General features: G+C 47.1%; 1 long non-coding RNA gene across 1 annotated transcript in view; it reads right to left on the reverse strand.

The window, feature by feature from the left end:
• LOC122941216 overlaps nt 1-15912 on the reverse strand; it is a 34930-nt gene continuing 19018 nt past the window's right edge. The window contains exons 2-3 of the long non-coding RNA XR_006390427.1: nt 7106-7208; nt 1-73 (exon numbers count right to left, since the gene is read on the reverse strand). This is a non-coding gene — a long non-coding RNA (uncharacterized LOC122941216). The remainder of the gene's footprint in view (nt 74-7105; nt 7209-15912) is intronic.

A 15912-nucleotide genomic window follows, 5' to 3' on the forward strand; every position in this document is an offset into this window, starting at 1 on the left:
CAATTGCCATGAGCCGTAGTGAGTCGCTGAACCCCAGGGCACTAGGCTGGTGAGGAAATCCATGTTCGACGGTCTACAAAAAAAAAACAAAGTGAGAAGAAACAATGTTAGTATGTGAACATAGGGGAGAAGATTCGATCCCAGAAAAGATAAGGTAAGGGGTTAAACACCGCTTTCCATTCCAGCCTGTGGGACACATGGACGGGGTTAGTACCGATGGGAGAACACATTTGATACTTGATGCATCTCTGATGGAATCCATGTCAGTCACATCTGTTCTTCAGAGTAGATAAACCACACGAGTACGCAGGTATGAGGATCATTTTCCTTTTCCCATCCTAGCAAATGATCTCTGCAAAACCGCAGCTTTTGGGATAAAATCTGCATTCCAACTATATAAAGTGCATTTAAAAGGGCTATCCCCATCGGTATGTTTTTTTGGAGTATGGGAGGAACCCCACAAAAGCATGGGGAGAACACAATCTCCATGCAGATGTGGTCTGGTCTAATTCAATCTCAGGAATGATTGTCCTGCCCTTAAAAGGGTATTCCTCCCATCTAACATTTCTTTTGCGCCTTGGATGTGGACCCATTCACTTCAACTGGGCCCCAAAAGAAGCGAACAACAGTGCAGTGCCCGCATCCGTTGCTCTGTTCCATGGCCCCACAAAAAAAAAAAAAAAAAAAATAGAACATGTCTTATTCTTTTGCGTTTCGCAGACAAGAAGAAGACACATTTCTATAATTGTAAGCCCATTCTGCAAATTGCGGAACGCGCACAGGAGGCATCTATGTTTTGTGGACCTGCAATTTGCAGACCGCAAAACATGGCACGTTCGTGTGCCTGAGCCCTTAGGCAAACGCTGTGACCCCTTCGTTCTGAGGGGGGCCATACACACGAGACAAAGCGCTTTTTCAGAGGACCGCTAGATCACCTAACCCCCGCTATACACATGCATGTGCAGTCAATGGGGAGATGAGCAGATGATCTCCCCAAGAAGAAAAGGATCAGGCATGTTGAAATCGAACAGCCCGATCACTATCCATCCTAACATCAACCCTACACACCTTAGATGGTCAGCCAGTCTCGGTGGGTTCATCTGATAGACATCTAATGTGTCTAGCCAGCTTTGGAACTCATAAGGGTCTCAGTGGTCGGACCACCAACGATCAAGACCCTGGCAACTTCAAGTGTTTGTTTCCTCCCATCTGACAGAAAGCATGGATCTCTGATTGTCTGTTAAATCCTAGGATTTTTACAAGGCCATCAACCTCTATAGCAGTGATGCCCAACCTGCGGCCCTCCAGTTGTTGCCAAACTACAACTCCCACCATGCCATGCTGTAGGTTGTCCAGGCATGCTTGGAGTTGTAGTTTTGCAACAGCTGGAGGGCCGCAGGTTGGGCATCGCTGCTGTATAGAGATGTACCATGTAAGTGGTATGCTCCTCAAACCAAAAAAAACTGTAGAGACCAGAGAGGAGGACATTCGATTTCAGCCTCTGCGTTGTGGCCAGAATTTCCATCCTCCATAGGAGTCCCATGATCCGTGAGCGATCATCTACAAGAACCTCAGTGAGGTGGATTATAGGAACTCCGACATCAATACGAGCTTAACCAGGCTACATAAAAAAGCAGGTCTATAAGCCCATGAGCCGGCAAAGCAGCGTGGGAAAACTGATAGTGGATATTCTGCGAGGCTTTAGCACAATGACGTGTAATTCATCCGGGACAGGCTGACGTCGCCGCTCCTGCACAATGACCGGCTTGTGCTCTGCTCACAGTTATTAATGATGCTCGCCCCGTGAGGCTTTAATGAGTCGGATTCTGCTTTAGTGACACATTGTGCAACCACCTTACTCAACCGGTCGAGCGAGAAGAAAAGCAAATAAAATATAACGTATGCAACCGAAATAAGGTGGGTCAGAGATACAAGACTGAAGACAGAGCTAAAGCCTATTGCACACGACCGTATGGCTCTTTCAGTATGTTACGGTCTGCAAAAAAAACGTATCTGCAAAAGATACGGATGACGTCCGTGTGCATTTTTTGCGGAGCGGAACAGCTGGCCCCTGATAGAACAGTACTATCCTTTACCATTATGTGGACAATAACAGGACATGTTCTATCTTTGAACAGAAATACGGAAACAGAATACATGCGGAGTACATTCAGTTTTTTTTGCGGACCCATTTAAATAAATAGTTTCGTATGGACTGTGAACGGAAAAAAAACAGTTCGTGTGCAAGAAGCCCAAGTCTGATAAGGGTCCATTCACACATCCGTAGTGCATTGCGGATCCGCAATACACCCGGCCGGCACCCCCATAGAAATGCCTGTTCTTGTACACAATTGCAGACAAGAATAGGACATGTTCTGTTTTTTCCGGAGCCGCAGACTGGAAGATCGGCGGCACGCTTTGGAAATGCGGATGCGGAGAGCACATAGTGCTGGAAAAAACAGACCCGGCGGGGTGACTGGCTGCAACGGGGCACACGAGATCTGCAGATGAAATTCGAGGTCGAGGCTTTTCTGCTGCGGATGCAGTTTGATGTGCCACTGATCTGCACAAGGATCAGCCCCATTTAAAGGGGTTCTCTGCTTTTCCTACATTGATGATCGGCAGGGGCCCAACTGCCGGCAACAGCTATGCGAAGAAAAAGCAGCGCTCATAGAAGCTCTGCGTTCTCTTCTCCGTTTTCTGCTCGTAGGTGTAATTACAGCTTCACTTCAAGGGACTGCTCCCTCCTATTCACTTGAACGTGACAGAACCGTCCCATCGAAGTCAATGGGACGGAGGAGCTTAATTGCATTGCTCGCCACTGCAATGTTGATGGTGAGCACGTAAAGCGAGCGCTGCAGTCTCTTCATACAGCCGATTGGTGTCGGACCCCCAACGATCTGGTGTTGATCACCTATCCTGAGGATAGGTCATCAATATAGAAAAAGTGGAGAGCCCCTTTAAATGGTGTTAGTCAGGCAGCATTTCATCTGGAATCTGCAAGTTCCTTTTAGGCCTCTTTTACACGTCCATTATGACATCCGTCACAAAATGGTCAGTGGTTCATCCGTGAAGGATCCGGGTTTGGTCTGCATGTCGTCTGTATTCCAAGGACATTGCTAGGCTAAAAAAATACATTTCCAGAGCATCTCCCATCAACGATCCGTGAAATCTACGGACTAAATATAGATGGTATCCATGTTGTGTCCGTGGTTTTCACAGACCCATAGACTATGTGCACAAGGGAACCATAATCACGGACAAAAATGGGGCATGTTTCCGTGGTGTCCATGGACAACCAGCTATACGTGCGTACACACATTAAAGTCAATGGAGATATGAGCAGCACGTGTTTGATTCACTGACTTGTGTAGGAGGCCTTACATGGGCAGATTCAGAGACCAATGATTGGGAATTTACAGTTCTTTCCCAATCATTGGGCTGCAGTAACGTTGCATTAGCATGCAGCAATCATCCCCTCTGTACGGGGGCAAGTGATCACTACTGTGATCATTCATCCCCGTACAGATTCATTGTTTGCAAGCAGCGCGTGACTTTGTGCCACAAGATCCGATCACCCAAAGAACGAGGGTTTGCTTGTTAGTCGGGTGACTGGTGGCACATTCCCAATGGGCAATTATTGGGAACAAACATTCAGAGATTGTGAACCAAAACCAGGAGCGGGTCCTACACAGAGATCAGGTATAATGGGAAGATTTGCTCCTGTTCTGCCCAAACGCTGACCGTGTAAAAGCAACCCCTAGGCTTTGTTCTGTATACCACCCTCCATAGGGACTGAAGAAAAGACAATTCTCAACCCACCTACCCCAGGGATCAGCACTCCAGCTGCTGTAAAACTCCCAGCATGCACACCTGCTCAGCCGCTCTTAACTCTCATAGAAGTAAAAGGAGGATTCTGGGAGTTGTAGTTTCAGAACAGCTGGAGCGCCGGAGATTGCCGATCCCTGATCCCCCCGTACTGCATATATTATACCAGTTATGTCCTTACTGTACTGCTAAATCTTTGTTTGAAAGGAGTTGGACAGCGGCGTAATACAAATCATCTCAAGATAGGTCATCGGTATCAGATCGGCAACGGTCCAACTCGCGGCACCCCTGCCGATCAGCTGTGTTAAGGGGCCGAAGCGCTCATGCGAGGGTTGCTTTTTCTTCACATTTTACCTGCGCAGCGTCTCCTTTGTAGCGACAGTGCAGAGTAATTACAATGGGAAGGAGAAGTAGTGATTACACTGCGCCGCTGCTAAAATGGAGACATGCACGTAAACTGCTACGTCCCTTCAAGTGTCGGAGTCAGCAGATATTTAGGACCTCTCCGGAAAACAGGTAAATCAATAATACACCGCTGTATAACCCCTTTAGAAAGTGTGAATTGTGCTAAAATTTACTGTATTCATTCTATTATTACTGAATTGCTGCAATACTTAATAGGGTTCCCTGAGATTTTTGTTCCTCGCACTGCAGCCTTCTCAGCTCACCAAGCACAGCGCCGTACATTGTATAGTGGCTGTGCTTGGTATTGCACTCAGTCCCAGTCACCTTAATGGGGCAGAGCTGCGCCTAGGCCATGTGACCGATGAACGTGATGTCTATGGCCTAGGGAAAGCTGCAAGGCGGCCACAGTGCTGCTGCTGGCTCCGCTGCCTTCTCAAACAGCTTTCGGACCCCAACCGATCAGATACTGATGATACTAAGTCCCCAGTTCTAAAATCTTGCAAAACCCCTTTAAAGGCTGCCGGAGTTCACCGGATCCGGCACTGCCAGATTCACAAGTTCACCGCTGGACTGTAATGAAGTCCGGCAGTGACCCGGCAGCTTTGTGGCATAAATGCGTGCTTTGGCAAGACAAATACCGTTTTATTTTATTCAAGCTGACACCTGGCATTTATACTGGATCATCTATGACGGAGATGTGAACGCAGCCTAACCCCTCGTTCTCCACAACATCCAGACCGTACCCCCACGTATACTGCGACGTTCAGGAGGATTATACAGTCTAGTTTCAGTACTTTGCTCATCCGGGTCATTTCCTAGTTTCAGAACAGGACGAGCTGGTTTGTAATGCCAGTCTAAACTTGCCCGTGACTGGCAAACATGCACTAAAACCAGTCAGCAGCACCAGGTCCAACCACAGAGTCGTCCTCAAACATCTGCAGCAGGATTCTGATCACATGCTTTTCCTCTCTGGTGGTTAGTAATCTGCACGTTATAAGAATTCTGTACTACAAATCAGATCTCCATGAGCCTGTGACATAACTTGTGTGTTTACACACAGCAGCCAATCAGAAAGGGCAGCAGCCTGAACCAATGACGAGACAGGGGGCGTGTCTCAGACTACCTCAGACTCCCTGCAAGCACTGTAGCCAAGCTGTAGTCACAGATGTCAGCTATGTAAGGCTACCCGGACACGTTGTAGAATATGTGCTTTTTTTTCCCAGCACCGATTACCGTGCAGAAAAACCGCAGCGTAGTACAGTACCAGAAAAAAAGTGTATGAGATTGCACAAATCTCACGTACACTTTGCAGAAATTGACTTGTATTGCGGATTTCCAAATCTGCAGCGTGTCAATTAATTAGGTTTGCAGCTTTAGGTGCGAATTTCACCCTTTTTAATGGAAGGGTGAGGTCTGCAGCAAAATTGCATCAAATCCGCACCAAAAACCGCTGTTAGCGACATTGCGGATTTTGGAGTGGACATGCTACAGAAACGCACATAAATCGGCCCGGAAATTCGTAAGAATCTGCCGCACTCATAAAATTGAGCTCAAATGCAGCCAAACAGCAAGATCAGAGTAAAATAAACGCCTTTATTTATCAACCGCTAATTAAAATAAGGACTAAAAAGCAAAAAAAATTTAATAAAATAAAAAATGACCAATCTTGGGAGACATGAAGTTCCTTGGTGGATATAGCATTCCTGTGGCTGAAGGGACTTTTCCCGATGATAACACTGTACCCAGGATTTACAGTGACACGTACCGTTATTTAGGAAGGCTTAATGGGCGCCGATCGTTCATGTGACAATTACTTGTGGATAAAATGTAATCTTCCCGTCCGCTCTGCTCTAAACGAGTTGCTCCGCTTTCTCAGACATCCTTAGTCATGCTTTCTCAAGGGACCATAAACACTGAAGCACGGCTGCTTCCCTCTGCTGGGGCAGACAATACGCAGAGACAGGTCACCCGCACGCCGTAAACTAGGTCATCAGCGGTTCTTCTTCAGAAGTCAGGACAAAGCCTGCAACTGACACATTTAGGCCCCTTTCACACGGGCGAGTTTTCCACGCAATGCACCCGCACTGAATCCTGACGACCCATTCATTTCAATGGGGCTGTGTACACATCACTTGTGCGTTGCGTGAAAAAGCGCAGCATGTTCTACATTCCGCGTTTTTCACGCAAAGCAGGCCCCATAGAAGTGAATGGAGCTGTGTGAAAAATCGCATTGCATCCGCAAGCAAGTGCAGATGCAATGCGATTTTAACGGATGGTTGCTAAGGAGATGAGCCCCGGGACCCCCATTAACATGGTTATAATGGAAAATAGTAAGAGGGGGGGGGGGGGGGGGCAGCGGAAGGGACAATGCCTAGTTGTCAAGTTTTTAAAACATTTCTAGGAGGAATAACAGTTCTAAAGACCATTGTTATTTCATGGAGAACATACATATGGTAGTTACTAAGACAGGCACGTCAGGAGAGCCGACATATAGTACGTTGCTTTTCTGAGGCTGTATCACCATCACTCATGTGTGAACGAGAAATCCCATTTTTCACTTGGGATTCAGGCGGCAGATGGTCACCGTGTGGGCGCGACAAATAAATAATTCATAAAGATGAAACGCAGGCATTTAGAAGAGAGCATGGATGCCCAACCTGCGGCCTTCCAGGTGTTGCAAAACTACAACTTCTATCATGTCCGGACAGCCTACAGCTATCGGGGCATGCTGGGAGTTGTAGTTTTGCAACAGCTGGAGGGCCGCAGGTTGGGCATTCCTGGAATAGAGTAATCCCGCTATGTATACATATATCCAGACATGTTTGATGCACCCAGAAGAGCGTCCCCCGGCTGAGGATTAACCCAACGTCACCTTGTTAAACTGGAACAGGTCCCTTTTCAGTCTCTCTCGCACAGAGTCATGACCGGACCTCAGGAAGCGTTTCATTTCTGCGGCTCCCGAGCTCAGCGACACCCTGATAACACAGCAAAGACACAATGAAAATCGTGCAAAGGAAAGGACACATACGGACAAGAACAAAAATAAAAGCCATATAGGACTAGATAAGAAGGAGTCAGGACCACGGGCACTGCCAGCGACATACAGAAGCCCAGTAATTAATAAGCACTTTCACACACATGGCATACGTCTTCGCCGCCCGGTAAATCTGATGCGTTTTCGGGGGAAAGGTTCAGCCACATACAACGTATAGAGCTGGCGGCTGAAACGCGTTAATCATTAACCTACAGACAAGCTGCACACACTGGACCTTTACCCCAACCGGACTGAACGAGACATTACCACCCTCTGTAACCAAGTAGAAGTGGATCAGCACTCACTCACACCTGATGCTAATAAATCACTTTATTGCCCCAGATGTGACACGTTTCGGCTAAACAGCCTTTCATCGCATTTGTATTTCGTTTATGGCAATAAAGTGAAGATTTACTAGCATCAAAAAGTGACTGCTGATCCACATCTTCTACTAATGGGCCCGCAACCCAGGATAGGAGCACCACCTTATTCCAGAGTGCCGACTGATTATTTCTATGGCCTCTCTAACCAGCCGTGGAATAGTACCCCCATAACACTACCTAGATATTGGGTACCGTTCATTCCTAGACTGCTCCGGTCCCTTACATCATCCGCACGTATTAATCCTAGCTCTGAACAGCACAGTACCATGATGTGACCTAGTCTGGCTGTATTCGCATTTTGGTGCGCTAACAACGGATCGGCAGAAATACGTATACCTTTCATGTGCATTCCGTGTTTTTCTCACTCCTATCATCAATAGAAACCACTATTCTCGTCCACAATACAGACAAAATTGGGACGTGTGGAAGAGCAACATTATTTAGAAAAAAAAATAAAAAATAAAAAATAAAAAGGGAGGCGAGCGGGGCCCCATAGCAAGGAATGGATCAGGATCACTGCACCATACGCAAAAAAAAAATAATCACGGATGAAGAATACAGTCACGTGCACAGGGCCTTATTTCAGCCTCTTTATTTATCCCGTCTGCGCTGATATCTGAAAGTAAAAGGAATTGTTCTGTTCTTTTTGATACTGCGCCAGGGTATCGCTCCGAGCCGTTTCCCACCATTAGAAGTGATGGCAGAGTGTTCTGGTAAAACAATATTAGATTATATGCAAAGATATCAGGATCTAGAGAGCGCAACGTAAGAAACGGGCAAACAGCCTGAACTGAAGCTCCATATTCTACATATCAGGCAATGTGTGAAGGCTACGGACACCTTCAGGGAGCTTTTGTTTTTAACTGAAATGCATGTATATGTAGCTAAAAGGTTGTTTTGCAGTATGGGTTCTACGGGTAATACGTATCACAGTACACAGCAAGCTGCAGAATGCCATTTACACTGGAATCTGACTAAGGCCTCATGCACACAAATGTATTTCATTTCAGTGTCAGTTCTGTTTTTTTTTTTGCGGATAGGATGCGGACCCATTCATTTTGTGTGCTGTCTGCATCAGTATGTCCGTTCCGTAGCCCCGCAAAAAAAAAAATATATATATATATATATATATATATATATAGAACATGTCCTATTCTTGTCCGTTTTAGGCATTGTTACAATGGATCCGAAAAAAACACTTTAAAAAAAAAAAAAAAAAAAAAAAAAAAAAGGATGGCATATGGAGGTTGTTTGCATGTAGCCTAAGGCTACTTTCACACTAGCGTTAATATTTTCCGGTATCGAGATCCGTCAACGGGGACAAAGTGTAACCGAGCAGAACGGAGTGCTCCAAAATGCGTTCAGTTCTCATACCGGAGTGCAAACCGCAGCACGCTGCGGTTTTCTGTCCGTCCTGGGAAGCGGAGCAAAACTGATCCGTCATCACCCACAATGCAAGTCAATGGGGATACAATAGAAAACTGATCCTTCCCCCGTTGACTTTCAATGGAGTTCATGACGGATCCGTCTTGGGTATGTTAAAGATAATACAACCTGCTGTATTATAATACCAGACGGTTATATTATCAATAACGGAAGCGTTTTTGCAGAACCCTGCCAAAGCCAGCTATTGAGATCCCTCGTCCTCATACAGAATTATGGTTTTTGGGCAGTAGGTCGCTGTTTTAGGCTACTTTCACACTTGCGTTCGGGGCTCCGCTTGTGAGTTCCGTTTAAAGGCTCTCAAGTGGCCCCGAACGGATCCATCCAGCCTTAATGCATTCTGAGAGGATGCGGATCCGCTCAGAATGCATCAGTCTGGCTCCGTCTGTCCTCCGCTCCGCTCAGCAGGCGGACACCTGAACGCTGCTTGCAGCGTTCGGGTGTCCGCCTGGCCGTGCGGAGGCAAACTGATCCGTCCAGACTTACAATGGAAGTCAATGGGGACGGATCCGTTTGAATTTGACACTATATGGCTAAATTTTCAAACTGATCTGTCCCCATTGACTTTCAATGTAAAGTCAAAACGGATCCATTTGCATTACCATGAAAAAAAAATATTTTTTTTGTTCATGTTAATGCAAACGGATTCGTTCTGAACGGATCTAAGCGTTTGCATTAGGTGCGGATCCGTCTGTGCAGATACCAGACGGATCCGCCCTGAACGCAAGTGTGAAAGTAGCCTTAGACAACACGATCTGCTGCCCAGAAACTATGATCGGTGGTGCCTGCATGAACGACAGGATCTCCCGACGAACGAGCGGTTCACTTATTCATCGGGTGATCAGCGGCACGTTTACATAGCCAGATTGTTGGGAACGACCGATCACAGGAACACAGTCGTTCCCGATACCCTGCCCGATTCTTGGTACGTGTATATAGACTCCCTTTAAGGGGTAACTGTCACCTCCATATGGCCATATACAGTGCTTACATTGTCCTATAGCGCACCTATACAGGATTGTAACGGTATCTGTCTCTCTTTACACTTGCAGAAGCTGGAAGAACAGAAGCATATGCCTGCCCTGCTATTCCCCTGCCGAGATCCTGCGCACTGACAATGTAAGCACTGTATATGGCCATATGGAGGTGACAGACTCCCTTTAAGAGTTGGTCTGATGGCTCTGTCTACAACCCCTCTCTCTCCTCTCCTGCATGATCTTCTACCAAATTCGAACTTGTGATCTATAGATGCTACAGAAGCCTAAAGCTACATTCAAACATCAGGCCTCAGAACCACTGCAGTCTATAGTTCTAGTCACATGGCAGTTTTATTTTTATTTTTAACGGCTCGTGAATAATGGACTTAAAAAAATTGGACGTCCTAGTTTGTCTGTTTCCACTGCCCGACAGCCCCCATACAATTTAAGTGGGGGGGGGTTAATGTCATTTAAAGCCATCGGTGAAAAAAGGGCAGTTAAAAATGGACTGTTTGGCAGTTGTTGTTTTTTCAATGTTGTGTAAATGTAGCCTTACGCTGGGTTCACACCTGAGCGTACTGGATGGAGCGCCCTGTATGCGCGATTCTACGGGAGTCTCACATATGCGGCTCCTGTGCAAGCGAACGCCCATTGTCGCGCGTTCCCGGAAGTCTATGTACGAGAACGTGCGACACTACTCCCCAAAGAAGCTCCTGTAGTTCTTGGGGCGTAGGGCGTTTTACAGCGCATTCGTACGCGCTGTAAAACGCTCAGGTGAGAACCATTTTCATAGGGAATTATTGGTTCTTGCCTGTTGAGCGTTTTACAGCGCGTAGGTGTGAACCCAGCCTTAGGCCTCGTTCACATGAACGGTTTTTGCGTTCCGTATACGGAATGGTTCCGCAAAAAAAACGTAATGTACTCCGTATGCATTCCGTTTCCGTATTTCCATTCCATTGAAAGATAGCACATGTTCCATTATTGCCTGCAAATCACGTTCCGTGGCTCCATTTAAGTCAATGGGTCCGCAAAAAAACGCAACACACTTCTAATGTTTCTGCCGCTGCATGGAAATCCTGCGGGAGAGGAGAGCAGGCTGTCCGACAGCCAGTCTCCTTATTGAGAAAGCTACCACCCTGATCATTGTAGACGTGATCATCAATGATTGCTTCAAAGCTGGCAATTGCGAGGTCAACAGTTGTCAGGAGCTTCTGGGTCCTAGCAGACCCACATCAGCTTTACAGTGCAGTGATGGAGGCTGTATTCCCCATGTATTCAAGTAATGTTAAAAAAACCCTTAAAGGTCTCTTATTACCTTAGGCACTGTTCACAATTCTGTTCAGGGTCTCCAGTCATATTTGACAGGAAGAAGAGAGCACCGGTGAACTGGTTAAAGCCGCCTGGACGTATACTTTATGTGCGAAGGTCAGGCACATCACCTTGACCAGATCATAGGTTTACATTTACTGAGACGCAGCAGGTAACCTGACGGATCTGTACCAAATTTCTGCTGCTGAAAGCAGCTCGGTGATGCCAGAGGTCAACAGAAAGTGACAAAAATCCTTGCAAAAAGTCACTTGTCCTAGCTCCCAGCCAAAGAGTCTGCAGAGGGTGCTGCGCACAGACCCCCACACCGCAGATGAGTGGCACTGCCAAAATGCACCCTGCTATTGTAAGTCACAAGGTACGTGCCGAGTACAGCAGAAGTGCTGATCACAGGGGCTGGTGAAGGGGAGGCTGCAGCGCAGGAGGAGGCCTATTTTTAGGATGCTCCCACGTGATCAGACCTCGTACTTCTACCAGCAGCTTTGTGCAAACAACGCAATCACTCAGTCCTCACATCTAGAAGGATTGGGGGTGAAACTGCTCTACCACACAGACCACAAAACTATGTGCACGTTCACATGAAGCAAATCTGTTGCAGCATTTCACTGCGGATTGTGAAAAAAAAAAAAAAAAAGTAAGTGCATGGCCCCGAATTGAATGGAGCGGCTGGTTGAGCACGCACATTGCCACTCACTTCATGTCTATGGAAGTTCCGGAGATAAAAGTCAGCTATTTCCAGAACTACCGTAGAGTGGCGGTTTGCATGGCGCACCTGCCGCTCCGTTAATTTTGAGTGGCTCTGAGGGGTTTGGGGTACCCGTTCTTGAGCCCCCCACCGAACTGATAGCTATCCCCTGAGATGGTGAATAAATGGATCGGCAGTGAGCATGCTCGACCTGCCACTCCACTCATTTTGGGCGGAAGGCCTAGCAAAGTATGCAGCAGTCAGACCCCTACCAGTCTAATAGTTATTGCCTATCCTGTGGAGTGGGGATAACTTGATATAACAGGGATTCCCCCTTAAGATTCCACAGATAGGATGTTTGGCCATCGTTCGTCAGTGTAAAGAGGGATGGGGCATGCTAGATTTCAACATGCCCCATCGTTGGTTCCCAAGTGAGATAAGCCGCCACCAGGAGGTGGTTTATTAGTCCCCTCTCCCCACTGGGAATATATGCATGCTTGGCAGAGGGAGGCCGGGAGGAACAATCTCATCTGGAATAACCTGAAACAATGGATAATTACACTAACGATCTCCAGTATAGACAGTCGTCTAGCAGACGCATTTACAGAATAATGGGGCATAACTGGAAAGGCAGGACGTGAATGAAAACTATTGTCAGAAATCAGCATCCGTCCACATACATAATCCCATCTCTATGTCAGCGGCTTCCTTCCATGGTAAGCACCACGTATGACTAGATGTGATGGTCTCCTCCACGACTACTACCGTACAGGCAAGGAGACATCAGTACAGTAAGCTATGAGGGAGTAGTCATCAGATCTAGTATTCAAACAACCATCATTCACTCAGGACTGAGCAAATTCTCTAGTGCTTCACCCTCATGAACTGCAATGTAGACAACTTGGGGGGGGGGGGGGGGGCATCCCGGTTCCGCACCCCCCTGCAGAACTCCTTGGGCTCTCCCTCTGGGAAAAGCATAGCCTAGTAGTCGAAGCTCCGTGCCGACACCCTGGGTGGCAGCCTAGGTGATGGCCAGAGCACAGATTTGGCACACCCTCAGCTTCGGCTGAGGGTTGCCTGGGTGTACTGCTGGCTTCGGCTCGGAGTTGCCCGTTTTGTCTTGGTCCCTTGCAGGAGCCTTCTGGCCCAGAGGGACTGGGAAAGGTTTATGGGGGACCCTTCTCTTATGGAGAGGGCCTGCGATGGACCGTAAGCTTGTGCATATTTTTGTGTCGCATGCTGCACGGTTTTAGATTTATTTATTTTTAAGCCCGAGAAGGGCTTAAAATAAATAAATTCTCTGTCACACTTTATGCCCCCCTCTAAACAGGCTTTAACCGTAGGCAGGAGTCCACCATAATTAGTCAGATGTCTGAAGACAGATAGTTGGGTATGCGAAAGTCATAGGATCCCCAAATCAGAACCATCCCCCCACAGGCCGCTGCAGGAAGATATCTGGCCAGAAGCAGCCACCCCGGTGATCACAGTTGATCCCATGGACCTGGAGAAACCCTTTAAGGTTCCATTGAACTACAGGTGCACAGAGGTATTCTACCCTAAAATTAACACGTCCAGCAGAGAGCACCTTCATACACACAGAGCTCGATTGAGCATGCCAGATTCCGTACAGTAGATGGATGCAAGTGGGATTTCTAAGCAAGCAACACCTCCCTAAAAGCAGCAAGCATGGACATACATGGCTGACCCGAGACTTTCCTGGAGCCAGAACTATTTTTTGGTTCACATAGCTGTATGGGACTTGTTTTTTTTAAGTGACAATTAGCACTTTCTAAAAAGGTGGCGTTTTATATTCCATACGATGTAGTGGGAAGCTGAAAGAATAAATAAAAAAATAAATCAAAGTGGGGCTGAATTGGGGAAACAAAATTCCATCATAGTTTTATGAGTTTTGTTTTTACAGTATCCCCTACCTATATTTTTCTTGTGTTTAAATAATCAAAAACATTTAAAAACTTTGAAAAAAGATGTTTTTTTTCTTTGCATCTCCACATTATGACCGCCACAACTTTTTATAGTTATGTCTACAGAGTTGTGTTTTGTGTGGGGGCGATCTGTAGTTTTTATTGATCTAAAGGTCTAATGCATTCTTTCCGAACAGACATGGAAAGAATATGTTTTTGATCAATTTCTATTACATTTTTGGGGCTTCCCCCCCCCCCCCCCCGACCTTGGCGTTCATTGTACAGGATAACTAGATTTTTGTACTTGCCGTAAAATCTGTTTCTCTTCCGTTCATTGGGGGACACAGGCTTGACCTTGGGTATAGCTGTTGCCACTGGAGGCGACACTAAGCACAAAGTTGTGAGCGCCTCCCTCCAGCTATACCCTTCCTACAGGGACTAAGCTAAAACAATTTGTGAAAAGCAGTAGGAGAAGCAAAAGGAAAAACAGAAAAACCAAACAATGTACAAATCCAGAATCATGCAGGCCACAACAAGGCCCATAACTAGAGAGGATGGTGGGAGCCATGTCCCCCCCAATGAACAGAAGAGAAACAGATTTTACGGCAAGTACAAAAACCTAGTTTTCTCATCTGTATCATTGGGGGACACAGGCTTGACCTTGGGATGTACAGAGCAGTCCCAGGGGTGGGTCATAAACGAAGAAGCCATCCGGCCAGAGAACCACAGTCTGCAAAACTCTACTACCTGAAGAGCCAAAGCCCCATGAGGTACTGCCCAAGAGGCCCCCACTGCCCAAGCAAAATGAGCAGTAACCCAGAAGGGCAGAGCCCGGTCACGGATGCAGTACACTCCGACAATGGCCAAACAAATTCATCGGGAAATGTAAACTTTGCACTCAACTAGCCCTCGTCTCGGTCCTTCTAGAATGACGAATAATGAACGTCCGTCGGAAAAGGGACATCTGAGACGATAGATGTGAATGGCCCGAACCAAATCCAGAGTGTGGAGCGACTGCTCACGAGGATGAGACGGGGCAGGACAAAAAGGAAGGGAGAATGATCTCTTTATTGAGATGGAATGCCGACACGACCTTCGGAAGGAAGGACTGGTCAGGACGAAAGGACTACCTTGTCCTGATAGAGGATAAGGAATGGTGAACAACGGGAAAGAGCTAGTTCCAACACCCTACAGATGGAAGTGATTGCCACCAAAAAAGCCACCTTGTAGGACAGGAAGCCAAGGGACACCTGCTGCAAAGGCTCAAACGGAGAAGACTGGAGAGCGCTGAGAACCAGATTAAAGGTAAGGGGACGCAGCAAGTGAAGCCTAATTCTGCTGAAAAAGAATGGAAAAGGCCGAAACTTGCCCTTTGAGGGAACTGAAAGACAGCCCCAAGTCCATGCCTCAATGCAGGAAAGACAAAAGTTGCGGCAACGAGAACTGAATGGGAGACAACTGGTGGCGTTCGCTCCAAATAAAGGACTTCCAGGTCCGGTGATAGATCCAGGAGGACGATGGCTTCCTAGCCTCGAATCATGGTCTGGACAACAGCATCCAAGAAACCCCAAGCCCTTAGTACGGCGGCTTCAGCAGCCATGCCGTTAAATATAGCCACCCTAAATTCGGGTGGAAGATCAGTCCCTGCGACAAGAGGTCCTCTCAAAGTGGAAGACGCCAGGGTTCGTCGGCAAGGAGGGAGACTAGGGATGCGTGCCATACTCTGCGTGGCCAGTCCGGGGACACGAGAATGACGAGCAGACCTTCGGACCTGATTTTCCAGAGAAGACGCGGAATGAGCGGAAGAGGAGGGAACACGTAAGGAAATGTAAATTGCGTTACAGGATCACAAGGGCGTCCGACACCCGAGCCAGAGGATCCTTGGACCTCACGACGAAGTTCTTTGGCT

Source organism: Bufo gargarizans, chromosome 6 (genome assembly GCF_014858855.1).
Source record: "Bufo gargarizans isolate SCDJY-AF-19 chromosome 6, ASM1485885v1, whole genome shotgun sequence".
NCBI lineage: Eukaryota > Metazoa > Chordata > Amphibia > Anura > Bufonidae > Bufo > Bufo gargarizans.